Source organism: Erinaceus europaeus, chromosome 14 (assembly GCF_950295315.1).
Source record: "Erinaceus europaeus chromosome 14, mEriEur2.1, whole genome shotgun sequence".
NCBI classification, from domain to species: domain Eukaryota; kingdom Metazoa; phylum Chordata; class Mammalia; order Eulipotyphla; family Erinaceidae; genus Erinaceus; species Erinaceus europaeus.
In genome coordinates, this window is record NC_080175.1 from 13,415,009 (window position 1) to 13,434,611 (window position 19,603).

At 45.3% G+C, this 19,603-nt stretch overlaps 1 protein-coding gene and 1 non-coding gene across 11 annotated transcripts in view; one reads left to right on the forward strand and one right to left on the reverse strand.

The window, feature by feature from the left end:
* Positions 1-19,603, forward strand: part of AFAP1L2 (actin filament associated protein 1 like 2) — a 123,330-nt gene that overhangs the window by 53,507 nt on the left and 50,220 nt on the right. Inside the window, exons 2-3 of one of the 10 annotated variants that reach the window (XM_060171232.1) lie at positions 12,328-12,443; positions 14,420-14,550. The exons of 8 other annotated variants lie outside the window; for them this stretch is intronic. The gene's annotated coding sequence lies outside the window, so the exon portion shown is untranslated. The remainder of the gene's footprint in view (positions 1-12,327; positions 12,444-14,419; positions 14,551-19,603) is intronic. One more of the 10 variants, XM_060171234.1, reaches the window with a different exon arrangement.
* On the reverse strand, positions 10,655-10,784 carry LOC132532921 (small nucleolar RNA SNORA30/SNORA37 family). Its single transcript, XR_009544834.1, has one exon. It is a non-coding gene; the product is annotated as a small nucleolar RNA SNORA30/SNORA37 family (small nucleolar RNA).

Consider the following 19,603-nt stretch of genomic DNA (forward strand, 5'->3'; position numbering starts at 1 on the left):
CATTCTTTCATTTGTCCTTTGCGTTTGGGGACAGACCTACTCAGTCCCTGCCTCCTGGAAGGCCAGCTGCTTCCTCTAGACAGAATCCCTGGCAATCCTGCCGTCACAACCCAGGCCTGCCTCTGTGGTTCCTTCAGGCCATCCCACGCTCTTTCACTAAGAGGAACGTCTTGTTACTGGGGATCCACGTCCTTGGTTCTTGACTGTAATTCATGAATCTGCTCACCAAGCATTCCTACTGGGAACATGCTTGCCTCTGCCATCAATCTCAGCTCCCCCCCAAAAAAGAAAAAGTTGCCAATGCCTGACACACATGCAGAATACAAGGTTGCTCGGATTAAAATTGTCTTTTATTCTGGGTTGGGACGAATGTGGCTAGAAGGGCCTTCATGAAGGTAGTAGCTCTGTGGAGAGCGTGGCAGAGGAGGGAGTCTGGGGCCTTGGAAGTTCTTACTTCCAAGATGGTTTTCTTTGTCATATCACGATTATGTTTTCCTGGGCCCTAGGTATTGTTTCCTTATGAACTCTCTATGAGGATTTTAAATGTTACACTCCCCTTTTAATCACAGTTTCAAAGATTTTTACATTTTATTAGGGGGTTAGTGGCTTACAGTACATCTGTTGCCACATGAGTACAATTTCTCATCTCCTCATGATACTTATCTGCTAAGTAAGTACCAGGACCCCAAAGCTCCCTCCATGATACCCCTCCCCCCTTGTTACCCAGAGTCCTTTGCTTTGGTGCAGTACATCCACCCAGTCCAAGTCCTCCTTTGTGGTTTTCCTTTCTGTCCTTGCTTCTTAAGTTCTGATGATTTCAAGTCTCTTCTGGATCACCTGAAGGGCCACCCAGTAACTCAGTTTGCTGCCCCCTTTGTATGTTCTGTCAGACTGTTGCCCCTGGATCATCACCCCCAAAATGCCAAGGCTGGCTGGACACCCGGAAGGCCCCACACGGATGTCATTGGTAGGGTTTCTGGATTGTATGCTAGCCTGGGAATGGACCCGAACAGTATAAACAAGCACACAGGACGCTCATTTTATGTGCATATTTCTGCAGTGTAAGGGAGAGTCCAGCGGGAGTTGGATACATTAATGGCTTTTCTTGCCAACAACAGCATAATGATTTAATACATACGAATTCTGGGGAAGCAGGGAGGGGATTCATTCTTATTGAAAACCCTCAGTGTTGAAGTGCCAATTCCAGGCTGCTGACCTCATACAATGCATCTTGTGGATGTCTGTGGACAGTATTTAGGGCTCACCACATGCCTCCTGACGCTCTATGTCTGTCTGACTTGCAAACTTGAACTTGTGGCTGGACTAGAGCAGACACAGGATTCAGATTGCTGGTCTCCCTCCTCCTGTGTCACCACATCACACACACTACAGCCAGCTAATGTTTCTGTGATTCTGTGTTCATGGTCCCCATTTGCTCCAAGTCATTGTAACTCCCTAGTGCTGACAGAGTGGTCTCACCGGTCTGATTGGTGAGGTGTTCCCAGGCCTGCCAGGCTGACCTACAATAGCCACTCTTCCCAAAGCTCTTACTCTCACCAGGGACACTGTCTTTGGCATGTCTCCACTGATCCCTGTGCTCCAAAGTCCAGCCCAGACACCGTTGGCCTTTTCTGATGACTCTGGTCGCTTGTCACTCTGCTCTCCTACAGCAAAACTGTTACAGAGACTTACACTCACTTGAGTTGGGTGGGCTCCTTCTACCTTCTGGGTGGTGACCTCTGGGATGGCTGGCAGTGCTCCATTTACCCTCCTGATGGGACTTTGTCTCAGGCTAAAATGTTCTTCCCAGTACCTACACCAGTCCATCCTCTTACTCATTTATTCTTTCTTTCTTTCATTTTAACAAACTAGTATTGACCAGCCACCAAATGGAGCTGGTTCTGAGGTGATCAGAATGGACTGGGAAACCGGTAGAAGTAGTTCTGGTACTGGGGAACTGGAGGAGAGGTGAGCCTGAAGATATATTTCAGAGGAATGTCCCTCATTGGATGTGGACGACTTAGACAGTGGTTTAGTAATTTTGTTTACTAGGATTCTGTCTGCTTATTTTAACTAACTGGATCATCTCTAGGTGCCAGACCTTCATCCCCACAGCCTCTTCCTCTGCCCCCCAGTTTGATTTATTTGGTCTAGGGCATAGATATTAAAGCACCAGGGCACTCAGAGTCACAGTGTCCTTTCCCTCTTTAGTCAGCCGGCAGGTCAGGTAGCCGGGGCATTGGTGAACTTGCTCAGTATTAGGACCACAGGTGACAGGACTTGGAAGCAGGATTTATATATTTGTGTTTTCATGGGACCTGTGGTGAGTTGTGTTTTTCATTCCCAAAGATATATTCAGGACCTGAGACCAGGAGATAGCTCACATAGTAGATTCTGCACCTTACCACTTGGGTTCAAATCCTGGCATCACATGGCAGCACCATAGGTATCACGGGGCATGGGGAGGGGGTGTAAGAGAGAGCTCTAGAGGGAGTTGAGCAGTACTGTGGCATCTTTTTCTTTCTTCTCTCTCTCTGTCTCTCAAGGATGAAAAATATTGGTCTTAAGGAAGCCACTCATCAATATAGGACACTAATGTAGGGCCCTCGCCTGACCTGGACAGCAGCGGGAACCCAAGGGTCAACCCTTGGCAACTGTCACTATTGTAACTGCGACTTTGCCAAGTTATTGGAAATAAAGTTCCAGCCTTTGCAGAAGAATGTCAGCAAGGGAATAGGACTCAGAGAATGAAACCAAGTGACAGCTTGGTTCTTGAACCCTTAACCTTTAATTAGCCCCAGGACAATAGCTGTTGCTCAAAGATGGCTTGCGGTCAAGTTGGGGAGGACCAGGGTTCTTTGTGAGGGAAGGGTATAGTTTTGGGGGCTCTGGCTCAAAACCCTGCTTTGTAGCACTTTAGCTCTGTGACTTTGGGAAAGTAACATTTCTCTTTTGGAGACTTTGGTTTTCCCATCTATAACAAGGGGAGGACAGTATTTCTTGTAGGGTTATAAGGATTTACTTAAATAGTATGGGTAGAATGCCTTGATCCTCAGACCATCACAGGACAGCCATGTCATTTTGGTGGCCCAAGCAGAAGCCATTGGCATAGGTCATGGAAGACCTTCTGGTGCGGGGTTAAGCCCAAGAGCTGGGCCTTCCTCTGAGCTCTGCTGTTTGCCTCCTCTGTAGCCTTAGGCAAGTTATGGGCTCAGTGCTCTGAGCTTCAAGATTGGTTCTTATAAGGAGATTTAATGAAATGATGAAGTTATGCAAGTGTCCTGGAAGCCCCTGTAGAGAGTTGTGACTGTGATGGGGGAGGGACAGCGGTACACAGAAGTGGGCCAGCAATAGCCCTCTTAGGCATTTATCCAAAGGACATGCAAACACTCAGAGGGACATATGCGCACCTATGTTCATAGCGACATTATTCACAATAGCCAAAGAGCGGAAGCAGCCATGGGATATACGCTCCATGGAATACTACTCTGCAGTCAGAAAGGTGATATTGTGTCCTTTTGGACAAAATGGATGGAACTGGAGGTGATTATGCTTGCAAAATAAGTGAAGAGACAAAAGACAGCTTATAGATGATTTCACAGGTGGAATCTAGAGATCTGATACACATGACCTTGAAAACATTAAAAAAAAAAAAGCAAAGTATTTCTAAGACTTTTTGAAAACTGTGGTGGTTATCATTGGTGGGTGGGAAAGTGGGGACACAGAACTTTGGTGGTGGTGTGGTGTGGAGCCATACACCATAATCTGACACACTGCTAGCCCATTATTAATTACAGATGAAAAAATAGGTGGGGGGTGGGGGTGGAGCTCACTTGGTTCCTGTGTCCTGGGACTGCAGCATGCCCAGGCCATGACTACCCAGACTCCAGCCCTTGTGACCTGTGACCTGCACACTCTTCAGGTGAAGTGGGAGCCCCAGGGTGCAGGAGACTTTCCAAGAGACACATATTAGAATTTTTGACTCTGACATGACTTCCAGAATTCCCTTCTTCCTACATTGCAGCTTCTGTTTCCAGAAGCTGGATCCCATTGCCACCAAGTGAGGGCAGCCTGGACTTACTTGCTAGACCTGGATTCGTACAGCTGGTCTGCCTGCAGCCGTTGGCTTCCATTGGAAACCCAGACCCAGACCCCACTACCTGCTCAGCATTTTGTTTTGTGTTGGTGGTTCGTCCCCCCTGGTGATGTTTTCAAACTCAGATTTTTGCCCTGGCTGATTTTAAGCTTAATCTGATTCTTAATCCAATGGGGAAAAAAATCAGAAAGTTTCCAACCAGTTTAATGATTTGTAATCTTTTCCTTATTGGGCTTTTTGTTTTCTTTCTCAAACCATTTACAAATGTTCTGCTCTACTTCCAAAGGCTGACAGGAGGTATTTAGGTATTTAGGACTGTGTAAAAGATTGCCAGAAGCTTGGCTGCTTAATTCAACAGAAACTGATTCTCTGTTGTTCTGGAGGCCACAAGTTTAAAGTCAGTGTGTTAGCAGAGCCTCTGGAAGAGCGTTCTCTTTGCCTTTCTCCAGCTTTTGGTGTCAGCATTCTTTGCTGTGGCAGAATTAACTCCAGTCTCAGTCCCTGTTTCTTCATAGCATGTTTTTATAAAGATACCTGCCATTGGATTTTGAGTCCAGGCTAAATCCCTGGTGAGCTCATCCCGAGATGAACACACCTGCAAAGACCCAGTTCCACAGGCCATTCACAGGTATCAGGGGTCAAGACTTGGACATGTCTTGGGCGAGGAGGGATGGCAATGCAAGAAATAAGAAAATGTGTTTGCTGAGTAATGCTTCGTATCTGGTGGTTTTTCCATATTGGTTCATTTAATCTTCATACTAACCCTGAAAAATTCAGATAATATCTTCCACTTTGGTAAGTGAGAAAGATTCAAGGTGTAGTCAACAGTCTTGTTGAAGTTCACACAGGTTGTCATGAAATTCAGCAGTCATTGGATTCCAGCCCTCTTCTCTATACTGAGTTCCTTCAAGGATATCATTCAGGAATTTCACAGCTGTAGTAGTGAAAGCTCTCCATAAAACAAATCAAAACAAAATAGAGAAGCAAGCAAACAAACAAAAACCATAGAGGTGGGGATTGAAGAGAGAGTTCAGCCTATTAGAACATCAACTTGCATGTCTAAAGTCCCAGTGGCTACAGGTTCAATCCCAGTTACCATTTTGTTCCAGGGTTGAGCAGTGCTCTGGTCATCTCTCATTCATTCATTCTCTCTCTCTCTCTGTAAGTATTTAAATAACAAACAAACAAAAAACCCAGAAGTGTTTACTGCCACCCATTCAGCCATGGCAAGTCACAGAATCCTGGGATATTAAGGCCAGGACTTTTGTATTGACATTTACCTAAAAGGTACATAATTAATGTAACCAAAAGCAAGAGAAGTTATGTGGAGACCTGCCATGTATACTCTAGTAAGACCACATGGCTCAGCAGTGGAATCTGAGTCTGAACATATTATATACCAAATATTCAGTGTGGAGGCTTACCCACCATGTTCTTCTGCCTTGGTTCATCTTCTGACAATTGGTTCTATGATTTCACAAGACTAGAATAGAGGGAAATCAGAAAAGTCATTGCACAGATAGAGAAACTTTACTGGGAAAGAGATTCTGCATTCTGTGTTCTGAGAACTCAATCTCAACACATAAGGATCTACTCAGATCTCTGGGGTTTTGAACAATGGCTGCTGGGATGTATTGGGAGTGGGATAATGACTGGAAGGTTTTAGACCAGTTGTGGCAAATATTTTAATTTCCAACTACATAAACTTTTCTTGTAAGTGCATTTCAGTGAGAGGATGACATTAAATTAATTTGGTAAAGCTCTGTGTCTTAGAGCTTTTCAGAGAAACACACTCAATAAAATGTCCATCCATCCACCTACAGGAGATTATTATACAGAGATGGCTCATTCAGTTATGGAAGTATGTATCTAATCATGCAGACACATAGACATATAGACTGAACCATCACACTTTCTCTTTCTTTGACACTTGTTAACTCTGGTAAAGTGGAAATGTCATATAACTTACAATTATTTGGGGGATTTTCTTGACAAAGGTACACTCGATTGAAATAAAGGACTGTGGAGAAAGAAATACTGTAACAAAGAATTCCTGACATACAACATGAATACACACACACACACACATATATATATACATATACATAAACACACACACATATACAAGCACTAGTGAGATGAGGTGTTGTCTTAGATTTCTAAATTCCCACTGACTTCCTTTGTCTCTTGAGGTATTTCAATTCTCTTAGAAATATAAATGAAGGGGCTGGGCAGTGGTGCACTTGGTTAAGTGCACATATTACAATGTGCAAGGGCCTGGGTTCGAGCCTGTCCCCCACCCACTCCCCACCTGCAGGGGAGTACTTCAGGGAGTGGTGAAGCAGGTCTAGTTGGTGTAGTTGTCTTTCTCTCCTCCTATCTCCCCTAAAAAAGAAGAGAAAAAGAAAAAAGGAAAAAATGGCCACTGGGAGTGGAGGATTGATACCGTGCAGGCACTGTAACCCTGGCTGCAAATAAATAAAAAGTAAATAAATGGAAAAAGTAAATAAGATGTATTTCTGCAGGGCAGCAAAAACTGAATTTCTTTGACTTGGTCTATGTTAAGTCAACAGATCACTTGTTTAACATCTGTTTCTAATAGCCAGAGGAGGGCTTTGACTGAAACATCACCTGTCAGCCCAGCAACTTGCCCTTTTCTATTAAGAGGTGTGACTCTCCCCATGAATCTGCTCAGAGTGAGTAGACCTGCCATGCAGGCAACAGTGGAAGTGGATTCATTTCCAGATAACTTGGATGGATTCCTCCCGTAGAACTGGATGTGGCTTCTCCTTCAGGCTCCTTCTCATCCGTTTTCTCTCTCCAGTTGTCAGCTTTTATTTCCACTTTTCAGCTCCCTAGTATTCTGAGAAATGTAAGACATGCTCACACAGGGACTCACAAACTACACTTGAATGGTAGAATTTTTTTTGTATACTGTCTAATCTTATTGGAAGACTTTTTATTTTTTTTAAAACCGAGTCATTCACAATCCAGCAATAAAGCTGATACTTTGTGTCACACTAACTGGCTACCCATATTTAGCAGATATTGCATTTACTGGTAGACTTGCCAGGTAGTTGAATCTCCTAGTGTTACTCATGAAAAATTTAGTAACTATGATCTCAGCAACTGCTCTAAGTTAAATTTATTTCCTGAGTTTTTTTTGCTGCTATTTTTCAGTATGTTACTATATTCATGGGATAGGATTGGGTCACTGGCAATTTATACTAATAAGCAGGATTAGACCAAGTAGCAGGGTGGGTTTTGTTGTTGCTGTTGTTGTTGTTGTTTGTTTTAAAATAATATTCTCTTAGATATGACTCTGCTAGGCTCTATTTTTAAAGGCTGGAATATATATGTAGTGTGTGTGTAAAATATATATTTTACTTTTACTCTCTGTATACAAAAAAAGGAAGTACAAGGGATACTAGCCAAGATGATGGTGAAAAGGGCTAGGACAACTTGAATTCAGATCTAGACTTAACTAGCTGTGTAACTCTCAAAAAGTTATCAATATTTAATGACCTAGAGTCTGTTTCTTCATTTAAGAGCTGATTCTATCTTCTATGTGTGTTTGTGATAATCTTAGCCAGTTATTTGGCTGACTCTGTTATTAAGAAGAACCTGTTTCTGCTTTTAGATTGTATTATTTTATTATTAGTTGCATTTCACCTCATATACTTACCTGCAATTCTGTCTTCATGGTGTCAGAATATTGGCCATCATAAAATCTACTAATCCTTGTTGCTGAATTTAGAGTTCATTGAATTTTTTGCTTTATAGTAGGGCTGATTACATTTAGAACAAGGCAGAAGGGGGCCAGATTTTAGTCCCAGATTTTCCCCGAGTAAGCCTAATGGCTAAGTAAGCAACTTCTGAGCCAAGATACAGGGCATGAAACAAGCCAGTTACAAATGGAAAGGACAGGAGTCTTACTGAGCTATGGGCAGGAAGAAGGAGATTCTCACTGAAGGCCAACTTTGCCTTTGACAGTCAAAGCTATGAAGTGCTCAAGGCTGTGCACCTTGCCAGGTTATCTGACTTGGTGCAGAATGGGGTCCCTAAAGTGACCACTAAGTCTCAACACTTAAACCCCTCTCCACCATCCATAGAGCTTCTTCATTGCTGTCTGTCATGCTCACATGTGATATTGGGGCTCAAACCCAGGACTTCACACATGGTAAAGCTCAGCTCTACCAGTTAGTCATCTCACAAGCCCAATCACACAATTTGAAAAGGCGTGAGCCTGTGAATCTGGTTTGAGGCTGACACAATGTTAGCATTTAAGTGACTTAAAAACGTTAAAAAACAAAACAAAGAAACTTGCTGTCCAGAGAAGCTTAACACAGTGCACACAGCCTCCATACTGAGAAAGAATGGGGCAGTGTTGTAGTTGGAAAGAAAGGCACTAATTGATTGGCTGATCCAAGATGGCGTTGATTGTGAAGAACATCCTCACCATAGCTGAGAGATTTGAGTGAAGGAAACGCAACTGTCTTATGTGCAAACAGAGTTGCAACATGCGCTCCTCTCTCAATTTCAAGGCAAACATGCAAACTAGAAAGCAGGAAGTCAGGATTTGCTGGTTTGTCTTTCATATTATATTGATTAGCTTGGCCCTCCCATGGAATAGCCTATGGGATTTGCGGTCAACACATCTTTAAAGGCACCACTCATGTATAGTCAGCATCCAGGAAGTAATTGCTGAATATGAAACTGTTCCCACTGGTAGGCTAAAATGATGGGCACCCCTTAGGGTGGGCTTGAGACATGGTTTCAGAGCCAAGGGGATGATAGTTCAGAGTATGGTGCATATGACTGCTGTTCTAGAAAGCTTGGTTATGCTGGTGAAGGCATGGCTAGAGACAACTCCCTGTGCTTGAAGATGGGATCAGAGGATTGGGGAAATCATTGCAAAATAAAGAGGTGCGGATAGTGGCGAGGAAGGTCCCTTTAGACTAGCCAGTAAGAAGAAGATTTGATTATAGAGCTGATCCTAAAATTGCCCACAAACAGAAATGCATTGACAGTCAGAAGTTACATAACAAGGGGGCCAGGCAGTAATGCACCGGGTGAAGTGCAAAGACCAGCGCAAGGATCCTGGCTCCCCACCTATAGGGGGTTAGCTTCGCAAGTAGTGAAGCAGGTCTGCAGGTGTCTATCTTTCTTTCCCCCTCTCTGTCTTTTCCTCCTCTCTCCATTTCTCTCTGTCCTATCCAACAACAACAGTGACAGCAACAACAATGGGAAAATAATGGCTGCCAGGAGCAGTGGACTTGTAGTGCAGGCAATAACCTTGGAGACAAAAAAGTAAAAAAATAAAATAAAATGAAATAAAGAAAGAAATTATACACCAGCAATTTCTTTAAAATTTTTTAGCTGAAATGCTAAACACCATGATTTAACTCTAAACTCTGTGGTAGAGATAGATAGATAGATAGATGGATAGATGGGTAGATGGGTAGATGGGTAGATGGGTAGATGGGTAGATGGGTAGATAGATTGCTACAGCAGAGCTTCGCTGGGTGCTCTGATGATGCTATATGGTGCTGGGGGTTTAAATCCAGGCTCTGTATATAGCAAGACAGACTCTTTACCTGGTAACCTATCTCTAGACTCCAAGAAGAAACACCTTTCTTCTATGTGGCAAATCCTAGGGAAAATTCTGACCTTCCTTGACCCTCTTCACTGGGGCATGTGGGATTGTCAGCTCACAGCTGCACCCCACTTCCCCAGGCTAAGGAGGAGTCAGCTAACTCTGAACCCTCACGTTACCAGATAATTCTAATAAACCCAAATGGTTTATTTACACTAATTGATTCTTGACTCTTGAAAGGCTGCTAAAGGGACTTGAGTCTAGGTTGGCAGGTTCCCATGGTGGGGGATGATACAGAGGTCTCTGTCGTATCACCCATTTTTGCACATTAGAGATGTTCTGGCCACAGTAGTAGGGGTAGGCTAGCTCTGTGGTCATTCAGAACCTCCACTCTTCTCATAGCAAGCCCACTGTTACAATGCACCTTTCTTCTTCTTCTTTTTTTAAATGTTTTATTTATTTTATTTTTAAGGGAGATTCAGAGAAAGAGAGAAAGAGAGAAACACCAGAGCGCTGCTCAGCTCTGGCTTATGGTGGTGCGACGGATTGAACCTGGGGCTTAGGAGCCTCAGGCATGAGTGTCTGTTTGCATAACCATTATGCTATTTCCTCTGTCCACAATGCACCTTTCTTATACTCTCCCATAACCTAGCAGTCACACCCTACACACGGTTCATCAGCTGCCTGACCTCTGAGTCCAGTAATGGTGAGTCAGGTGTGGAGATTTGGGGATGGCATTCTCTTCACAGCTGTTGTGTTCCCTGAGCCAAGAGCTGTAGCTTCCACCCTCATCAGGTTGCCTGCTTGAGCCTCCCTATCTTGAGGTCTGTCAACACTGCCTGGAAAAAGTGAGGTCTTTGTTCAGATTCTTCTTGCCATTTTGCCAGATTCATGGCTTGCTCAGCATCTCTCCAAGGCCTTGGAATTTCCATTTCTGCTCTCACTCCTGTCTTTGTTGTTGTTTGTGTCCCATCAAGCGGACAGCTGCCACTGGCACAGACTCAGGCCAAGAATGCAATCAAGGATTTCCTTTCAGCACCAGCTACCAAGTCCTATCCCCATGATCTAGGGGACGGCCTGTGAAAGTGCTTCCTCACTCTTTTAGGCTGGAGGACCTCTTGCATTTGCTCAAACTGGTTCTTTCTTTCTTTCTTTCTTTCTTTCTTTCTTTCTTTCTTTCTTTCTTTCTTTCTTATTTATAAAAAGGAAACACTGACAAAACCATAAGATAAGAAGGGTAAAACTCTATACAATTCCCACCACCAGAACTCCGTATCCATCTCCTCCCTTGATAGCTTTCCTATTCTTATATGTATTTATTTATTATTAAAAGGAAACACTGACAGAAACCATAGGATAAAGGGGTACAATTCCACACAATTCCTACCACCAGAACTCCATATCCCCTCCCCTGATAGCTTTCCTGTTCTTTATCCCTCTGGGAGCATGGACCCAGGGTCACTATGGGGTACAGAAGGTGGAAGGTCTGGCTTCTTTAATTGCTTCCCTGCTGAACATGGGCGTTGACAGGTTGATCCATACTCCCAGCCTATCTGTGTCCTTTCCTAGTGGGGTGGGGTCCTGGGGAAGCGGGGCTCCAGGACATATTGGTGGGGTCATCTGCCCAGGGAAGTTCGGTTGGCATTATGATATAGCATCTGGAACTTTGTGGCTGAAAAAATAGTTAACATATAATGCCAAACATGTTGTTGACTAATCATGAATCCAAAGGCTGGAATATTGCAGATGAAGATTTGGGGGGGGGGTATAATGTTTAAAGCCAACTATTTATTTTTAACTAGAAATGTGCTGCCTTATTTTGACACTCTCACACAGTTCCTTTCAGTCATTTAAATATAAAATTAAGAATGCTATACTTTTTGGGACTTGGCAGTGTCAGGTAGGCTCACGTGAATGGAATAAGCTTGTGGCTTTGAGCTAGAGGCCCAGTTGATAGTGTGACTGTACTGTGGCTGCAGGTGGCTTCTGCAGGTGATGGCAGAGCTTGTAAAATAGGGGTGAAAAATCCTACCTCACAGGATGAACTGCAATTTTATGTGCAGACTGTTTGGCTAAAAGTCCAGGGGCGGGGGCGGGCGGTAGTGCAGTGGGTTAAGCGCATGTGGCGTAAAGCACAAGGACTGGTATAAGGATCTCAGTTCGAGCCCCCAGCTCCCCACTGCAGGGGAGTCGCTTCACAGGTGGTGAAGCAGGTTTGCAGGTGTCTAACTTTCTCTCCCCTTCTCTGTCTTCCCCTCCTTTCTCCATTTCCCTCTGACAACAACAAGAACATCAATAATAATGATAATAATAACCACAACAATGGTAAGAAACGGGAAAAAATGGCCTCCAGGAGCAGTGGATTCATGGTGCAGGCACTGAGCCCCCGGCATTAACCCTGGAGGCAAAAAAAAAAAAAGTCCAGGGGCAAAAGAAATTATGCCAGCACTTTCCTGTGTGCAAGCAAACCCACCTCAATCTGGCTTACTTAAAAAAAAAAGGGGGGGAAGTGGGGGCTCGCTTGACCACACACAACTGAGTGCTACAGGAGGTAAGCTAGTTAGAATTGTGGCTGAATCCAGAAGCTACAAATGGTCTTCAGGAATGTTTAGACTCTGCTTTCCCTCTGGGACAGACTGTTGCAGGACATGCTCACAGTGACCTTGGGTTGGCATTGCAGCAACACAGAGACTTGGGAGTGAGAGGGAAGACCTTCCTCCCCTTCCTACCAGTTCCAAGAAGCGCTCCAAGGTTGGTACTCAATGGCTTGGCTCATCAGACCATCCCTGATCCAATTACTGTGGCTGTGGGAATGCAGAAATCTGGTTGACTTGTTGCAGACAAGATCCTATGACTATATGCTGCTGACTGTCCCTTGGTAGGGATTCCGGGTCCACACAAACTACAGAAATATAGCTGAGCAGGGGGAGTTTCCAAGGGAAAATATGGTACAAAGAAGCAAGTGGATATTGGGGAAGGGATAAAGTGTAGCAGGAATTTCTGGGTTATTTCCACAGGGACAATGATTTTTAAATATTGTTTTATAAAAAAATATTGTTTTATTTGTCCAAAGTTGCATCCCCCTGGGCTGCTTTTAGAGTGGCAAGATGGTGCTGCTTCCTGGCATGATGATGGTACCACTTCTTTCTTTTTTTTTTTCTCTCTCTTTTTAAATTTTTTTTATTTATTTTCCCTTTTTGTTGCCCTTTTTTTTTTTTATTTTTGCTGTAGTTATTTTTGTTGGTGTTATCATCATTGTTGGATAGGACAGAGAGAAACTGAGAGAGGAGGAGGGGAAGGGAGAGAGGGGGAGAGAAAGACACCTTTACACCTGCTTCACTGCCTATAAAGCGACTTCCCTGCAGGTGGGGAGCCGGGGGCTCGAACCGGGATCCTTACGCCGGTCCTTGCACTTCACACCACCTGCTGCGCTACTGCCCAACTCCTGATGGTACAACTTCTAAGGCAGTGGGTCAGGTAAATTCCACTTGCATTGTCCCTGCTGTCCCTTGGTCAGGTTGTATGTAGTGCTCCTATCAAATTCATTGAGGAGACCTCTATTTTTTAAACTCTTGTACTAAATTTATAATAGCTATATTGTGATTGTGTTTCAATTATAGTGAAGGTCTTCTATACCCATCATAAAGTGTTTGTACTTTAAGGGATCATCTCGTGATTTTATACCAACTAGGGTACTGTCATTAACCCTGTTTTACAAATGAAGAGACTGAGGCAAAGAGAAGTTAATTAAGCTTCCCAAGGCCACATAGCTAGTATGGGAATGTGCCAAGAGAGGACCGGGATTTGGAATGAGACTTAGCCAGTATGAGTCTAAAATCTAGTGCAGGGCAGAAAGGCATGAAAAATACTACTTCCCTCAGAACCATGAGCCCAGGGGACCCGGAACAAAAGATGTGTATCCCCAGCTCGCCTGCCCCTACCCCAGACAGCCCAGCAGTTCAGAGGGAGCTTGAATGCAAGGCTGAGAAACTACGGTTGCTACAACCACCAGAGGCTAGGTCAGACAAGGAGGCTGGGAGGCTGGGAGGCTTTGTTTCTCTAGCCCTGCTTGCTTTGAGTTCCAAGGAAGGACTTGAATCTGTGAGGGCTGGTGGGCACCCAGTCAGGCTAGGCTGCAGCCTCCTGTACAGCTCGTCCAAGGTCGGGGTGATGGTGGTTCAGAGTTGCTGGTACTGACTTTGACCTCTTGGGTAATGGAGTCCCCAGAAGTGTGTATGTGTGGGGTGACAAACAGACCTCCACCAGTGTGTTAGCCCAGTGGTCTTGCACTCCTTTTGCTAAATGTTGCAAAGAAATAGAAAAGTCCTGGGAGTCAGGCTGTAGCGTAGTGGGTTAAGCGCAGGTGGTGCAAAGCGCAAGGACCAATGTAAGGATCCTGGTTCGAGCCCCCGGCTCCCCACCTGCGGGGAAGTTGCGCAGGTCTGCAGGTGTCTGTCTTTCTCTCCCCCCTCTCTGTCTTCCCCTCCTCTCTCTATTTTTCTCTGTCCTATCCAACAATGAAAACAACAATAAATACAACAATAAAACAACAAGGGTAACAAAAAGGAATAAGTAAATTAATTTTAAAAAGAAATAGAAAGTCTGAATCGGAAGGATATGGTGAGTTTTCAGAATTCTTTTGCCACCAGGGCTTTGTCTTTCTGTATGATTCCTCTGCTCCTGCAAGACCGGTGTTTTGTTTTTATTTTTTCCCCTTTAAATTTCAGGTAGGGGTCAGGTGGTGGCGCATCTGGTAAAGCACGCACATTACAGCGTGGAGGACCTGGGATCCAGCCCCTGGCCCTCTCCTGCAGTTGTGTGTGAGGGGAGTTTTACAAGTGGTGGAGCAGTGCTACAGGTCTGTGTGTCTGTCTGTCTGTCTATTTCTATTTAAAATAAATAATATATTAAAAAATAAACACATTTCAAGTAGACAGATATTTAGAAACAGAGGGAGGGAGGGAGAGAGAGAGAGAGAGAGAGAGAGAGGCAGAGAGGCGTACCAGGATACCACAACAGGAGCTTCCTGTTGGTGCCAAGCATGGTGATCCCATTTGGTGCCTGGGCTCGAACCTAGTGCCTTATGCATAACACACTACGTAGTCTACCGAGTGAGCTAGCTTTCAGCCTTGGTACAGTGATTCCCCCCCTTCTTGTCCATGATTAGCTTGTGCCCTTTTCCTCTAATACAAATAGCAAGTGGACTAGTGACAAACAAGAATCTGTAGCCCAACTCAGGAGCATAGACGCTGCGACAGCAGTGCCTCTCTCTGCTACCCACTCACTGCGCAGCTGCCAGGAGACAGTCACTGGGGAGAGCACCACTGCACCACACGTGAGAATCCGGGTCCGAGCCCTCTGCCCCTACATGGGAGTACCATTACAAAGGGTAGCTTCACAAGCAGTGGTGGAGCAGTACAGTAGTGTCTCTCCTCCTTCCTCTGTTACTCATCCTGTATCTCAGGGGAAAATAAAACCAAGTCATTACTCCTCTGTGGTAGGAATTGGGGTGGGTCTAAAAAGAGGTGTTAGGAATCGGGGTGGGTCAAAAAAGTGAGGGGGAAAGTCCACCCCATGACTCCACAGAGACATCACCACTATTATTTTCCAATTCCCTTTTTTCCTAACAGCAGTGCGTCCAGACTTTCATTGTGAGCTGAGTAACCCCCGGTGGCCTTCTGTTCAGAGACTGAAACAGTCTGTGCCCATTATGGAACTTGCCGCCCAAGGAGCCGCCCATCTGAACCTTTGCGCCTCCCACCCGCATAACTGGCCTCTGAATGAAACACTCTTCTGGCTGATTGCATTTAAGGAATGTCTCCAATGGCCCCAGGAGCAAAGGTCTCCTGGGTCCCAAAGCCTCTTTTGTCTGGCCTTAACCCTAGTATCAGCTAGAACCTGGAGTATCTTGAATTTGCTCTTGTGTTCCCTAGAACTTCCAGAGTGCACTAGGTGGCAGACTCTACTTCCTGGGTTCCAGGGCAACAACCGCTTCCATATCCTTCCCTCCTGTAACTTGTGCAAGTTCTCCCACCAGAGCGCCGCCCAGTGGTGAAAAGCTTCAAGTGCCTCCAGCCTCATCTGCTGCCAGGGGCCATCTTGATGTGGTGGGTCAGTTAACATGGCCTTGCTCCTGAGGTGTGATCAGGGACTGGTGAACCCTTTGTTTGAGGCTACTGACCAGTCCAGACCCTGTTATAGGAGACAAATTCGTGCCAGAGGGACTTTGATTAAGATGAATGAGTGAGTGAGTGAGTGAGTGTCTTAGAAGCCTTAAATCCAGCCGACATTAAACAAAATACTACTTCACAGGATAAGTCCATCTAGAAGATGTGGTCCCTACCTAGACAGCTTTCAGTGTTGCTGACCTTTTGTATTCAAGGGACAAATTGGAAATCAGAAAGATAGAATTGCCGCTTCATGCCCATGTTCTCTTGGGCTGAGTGCCCAGGTGGTACTGCCAGGCAGGCTAGGGGCAGAGCAGAGGTAGCCCTTGGCAGTCCTTGGGCCCTTTCACCTCACTCTGCTCGGTTTACTGTCTTTGGCTGTGATTGTGTGAATTTCCAATGGGCCACCAGAATTCTGGGTCCAGCTGGCTTCTTTGCTGGGGCTGGAAATCTGCTCTTGGGGAGTCCTTCCCCCGCCCCCCATCCCCCAATTTCAGAAGTCACCAGTGAGCAACTTGGGCTGTTATCCCAGCTGTGCAAGCCACAGCAAAGCACCTGTCTCATCTCTTGGGCCCGCACTGCTTACTGGTGAATGCAGAGAGGGGCCTTTTCTTAAGGAAAGTGTGCTCAGTGATGAAACTGTGATATGGGGGAGACGGAGCAGGTCCTGCAAACGTGGTGACAAGCTCACTGTGGAAGCCAGACCCTGTGGGAAGCAGGCACGCACAGTGCTGGTACGGAGGAGCCAAACCCTCTCCCCCTCGCCTGGCCTTAGAGGTGGAGATAAAGAAACATCTTCTGGAGTGAGAAAGCCATTTACATTTCTGACTCCATCTCCTGGGAGCCAAGCAGGCAGGATCCACTTAGTACAGCTCAGCGGAGGGGTAGCCTGTGAATGTTTGGGGTATAGATTGTCATCCTTGAGAGCTCCCACTAGCTTAAGCAGGATAAGAACTGAGTTCAGTGATGGGTAAATACACAAACATTTTTGGTTCTTGCTGTGAGCAAGGGAGCAGTCTTGGGGAGGTATTTTTTTTTTTTTAGTGGCTTTGCGTTAAGGGCTTAAACCTAGAAAGGTCTACATGTAAACTCAGAATTGAATTGTATGGAAGCTCTGTAGAAGATTCTTTTAAGGAAGCATCTCAGTAATTTTGTTTTAAAGCAGTTTGTTTTTTTCTCCTAAGGGAGAGGAAGAGACCAGAGCCCTGTTCGACTGTGGCATCTGGTAGTGCAGAGGAGGATCAAACCTGGGACCTCTAGGCGTCTCAGGATTGCAAGTCCTGTCCTCTGACACTGAGCTCTCTATCCCCAGCCTATACATAGCTTTTTAAAAAGAGGAAAATGACTTCCGAAAGCGATAATCACAGTTTTGCTTCTGTCTGTGGTTCTTAAGTTTGTCTGTGTAATTCCAAGGTCACCTGGACTCTGGAAACTTTTGATGGTCCTGAACCACATGCAGAGCCACTACAGCAGGAACTCTGAAGGGTCAGGGATTAGAAAATAGAACCTCTCCAGGTGATTACAGTCTGCCAGCAACCGTGCTGGAAGCAGACGTGGCCTGAACAGCCAGCAGCAAGACGCCATTCAGAGCTTGCCTCTCCTTAACAGGCATAATCTAGAAACTTCTGTTAACACATGGCAAGTCAGAGTTGAGTCACAGAGAAGCTCTGTGGAAGTTTATTGGATTTTATTGCCACCAGGGTTATCACTTGGGCTAAGTGCCGCACTAAGAATCCACCACTCCCAGCAGCCTTTTTACTTATGTCTTTCTCCTTTCCCCCATTCTTTCCTTCCTTCCTTTCTTCTTCCTTCCTTTCTTCCTTGCCTTCTTTCTTCCTTCCTCTCTCTCTCTTTCTTTTGTCTCTCTTCCTTTCTATTTTTTTTCCCCATGTGATAGGACAGAGAAACGGAGAGGGGAAGGGGAGAGATTGAATGATCGAACCTGTAGACCTGCTTCACCTCGCATGAAGCTTTGCTCCTGCAGGTCCCTGCACCTGGTAACATTGTGCATTTAACTGAGTATGCCACCGCCCAGCCCCCAGGACGTTTAACTTTTAAGGAACCAGACACAGCTGGGTCCTGGCAGATGTATACGCAGAGCTGCCCAGCAGAGAAGACACGGGTAGGGAGATACGAACCTCCTGTACCTTACAATGAATTGCAACACTTCACTCAAAAGGAACAGTCTCATCCGTGCAGCAGTCACTGGATTGGTGAATCGCCAGCTGCTAGGACTGTTAGGACCTGAGGGTGGGAAAGGGAACTTTTCAGGGGAGCATTTCTTTTAGGGTGGGGGGGATGATGGAAGTGTTCTACACTTTGGTTTTGGTGGTGTTTATCACTTTTGAGTGTAGTCGTCAAAACACTGGAAGATGTGAGAGGGGTATGTGTGTGTGTTTAGTTAATATAAATTGTAGCCAGTTAATTTTTTTTTGTTTAAAAATCCACTTTCCCATTAATGATGAATGGATCAGCAGAATATAGAATATTGTCACAATGAGACATTTTTAGCCATAAGGAGTGAACTACTGGTACCTACTGAATGAACATTCATGAACCTCAAATTCATGAAATCATGGAACCTATTAAGATGTGATGGACTGCATCTTACATGACTCCATTTTTTTTTACTTCAATTTTTTTTTTTTTTTTTTTTTTTTTACGAGAGCTCTGGGGATTGAACCTGGAGTCTCTTACACAAATTTCATGTGCTGTGCCTGTGATCTCTCCCCAGCCCCTGTGATTACGTTTATTTCAAAGATCCACAATTGGCAAATCCATGGAGACAGAAAAAGTGATCTGCGACAGTCATGAATGGGGGTGGATAGGGAGCAGAGGAGGATGTGGGGGGGCGGGGGGAGGGGGGGAGGGGGGCTGCTGCCTAATGAGTTTCTCATTTGGGCCAGTGAATAGTTCTGAAACTTGACGGTGGTCAGGGTGGTTTCATACTTAATACCACTGAGTTGGCAACTTTAAAGTGGTTTAAGAGGGCGTAGTTTCTGTTACATGCACACTACCACCATAAAAGAAGGCAAACCCATGCCCTAAAAGCCACCTGGGGGCACACAGTAGGTGTTTGGTGAAGGCTGAGTCCCTGTCTGCACTTTTGATGAAAGAGTTTGAGCCTGGTGTCTCCTTTCTGCAGTCCGGAAGGATGGGGGAGGCAGGATGTCCAGAAATTGATTCTTGAGGCAAAGGAGGCAGCTCAGAGAGAGAGCGCATGCTGTACATGCACAAGGCCCTGGCTGGACCCCGAGTGCCACATAAAATGATGGAGTGGCGTTCTGCGCTTGCTCTCTCTCCCTCTCCCTCTCCCTCAGTCTCTCTCTCTCAACATTAGTTGGACGAGTGGATGGATGATGGGTAGATATGAAAGTTAAAACACCAACCTCATTCTTGAAAATTAGAGGCTTCTCTGCTCAGGAAGAACGTACTCCCTCCCCTGCCCCTCCAATGCAGCTGATGTCACTGTTCTGTCTGTAGAAACTTCCACCCAATTTGTGACTTTGGTCAGCAGACAGGTTCAGGAGGTCAATATGCCTGATCTTGGGAACTGTTGGGCTGGGGCGGGGGATGTATGTCTTCATGTTTAGAAGGAAAGTCCTGCTCAATCCTGGGTCAAGTGCAGCTGAATAAATAAAAAGTGTGTGCATAAAACAGCAGGGGAGCTGTGAAGGGTGATTTGGGGGCACACTGGGAAGGCATTTGGGACTGAGGTCCCAGTAAGGCTGCTGCCGCAAGATG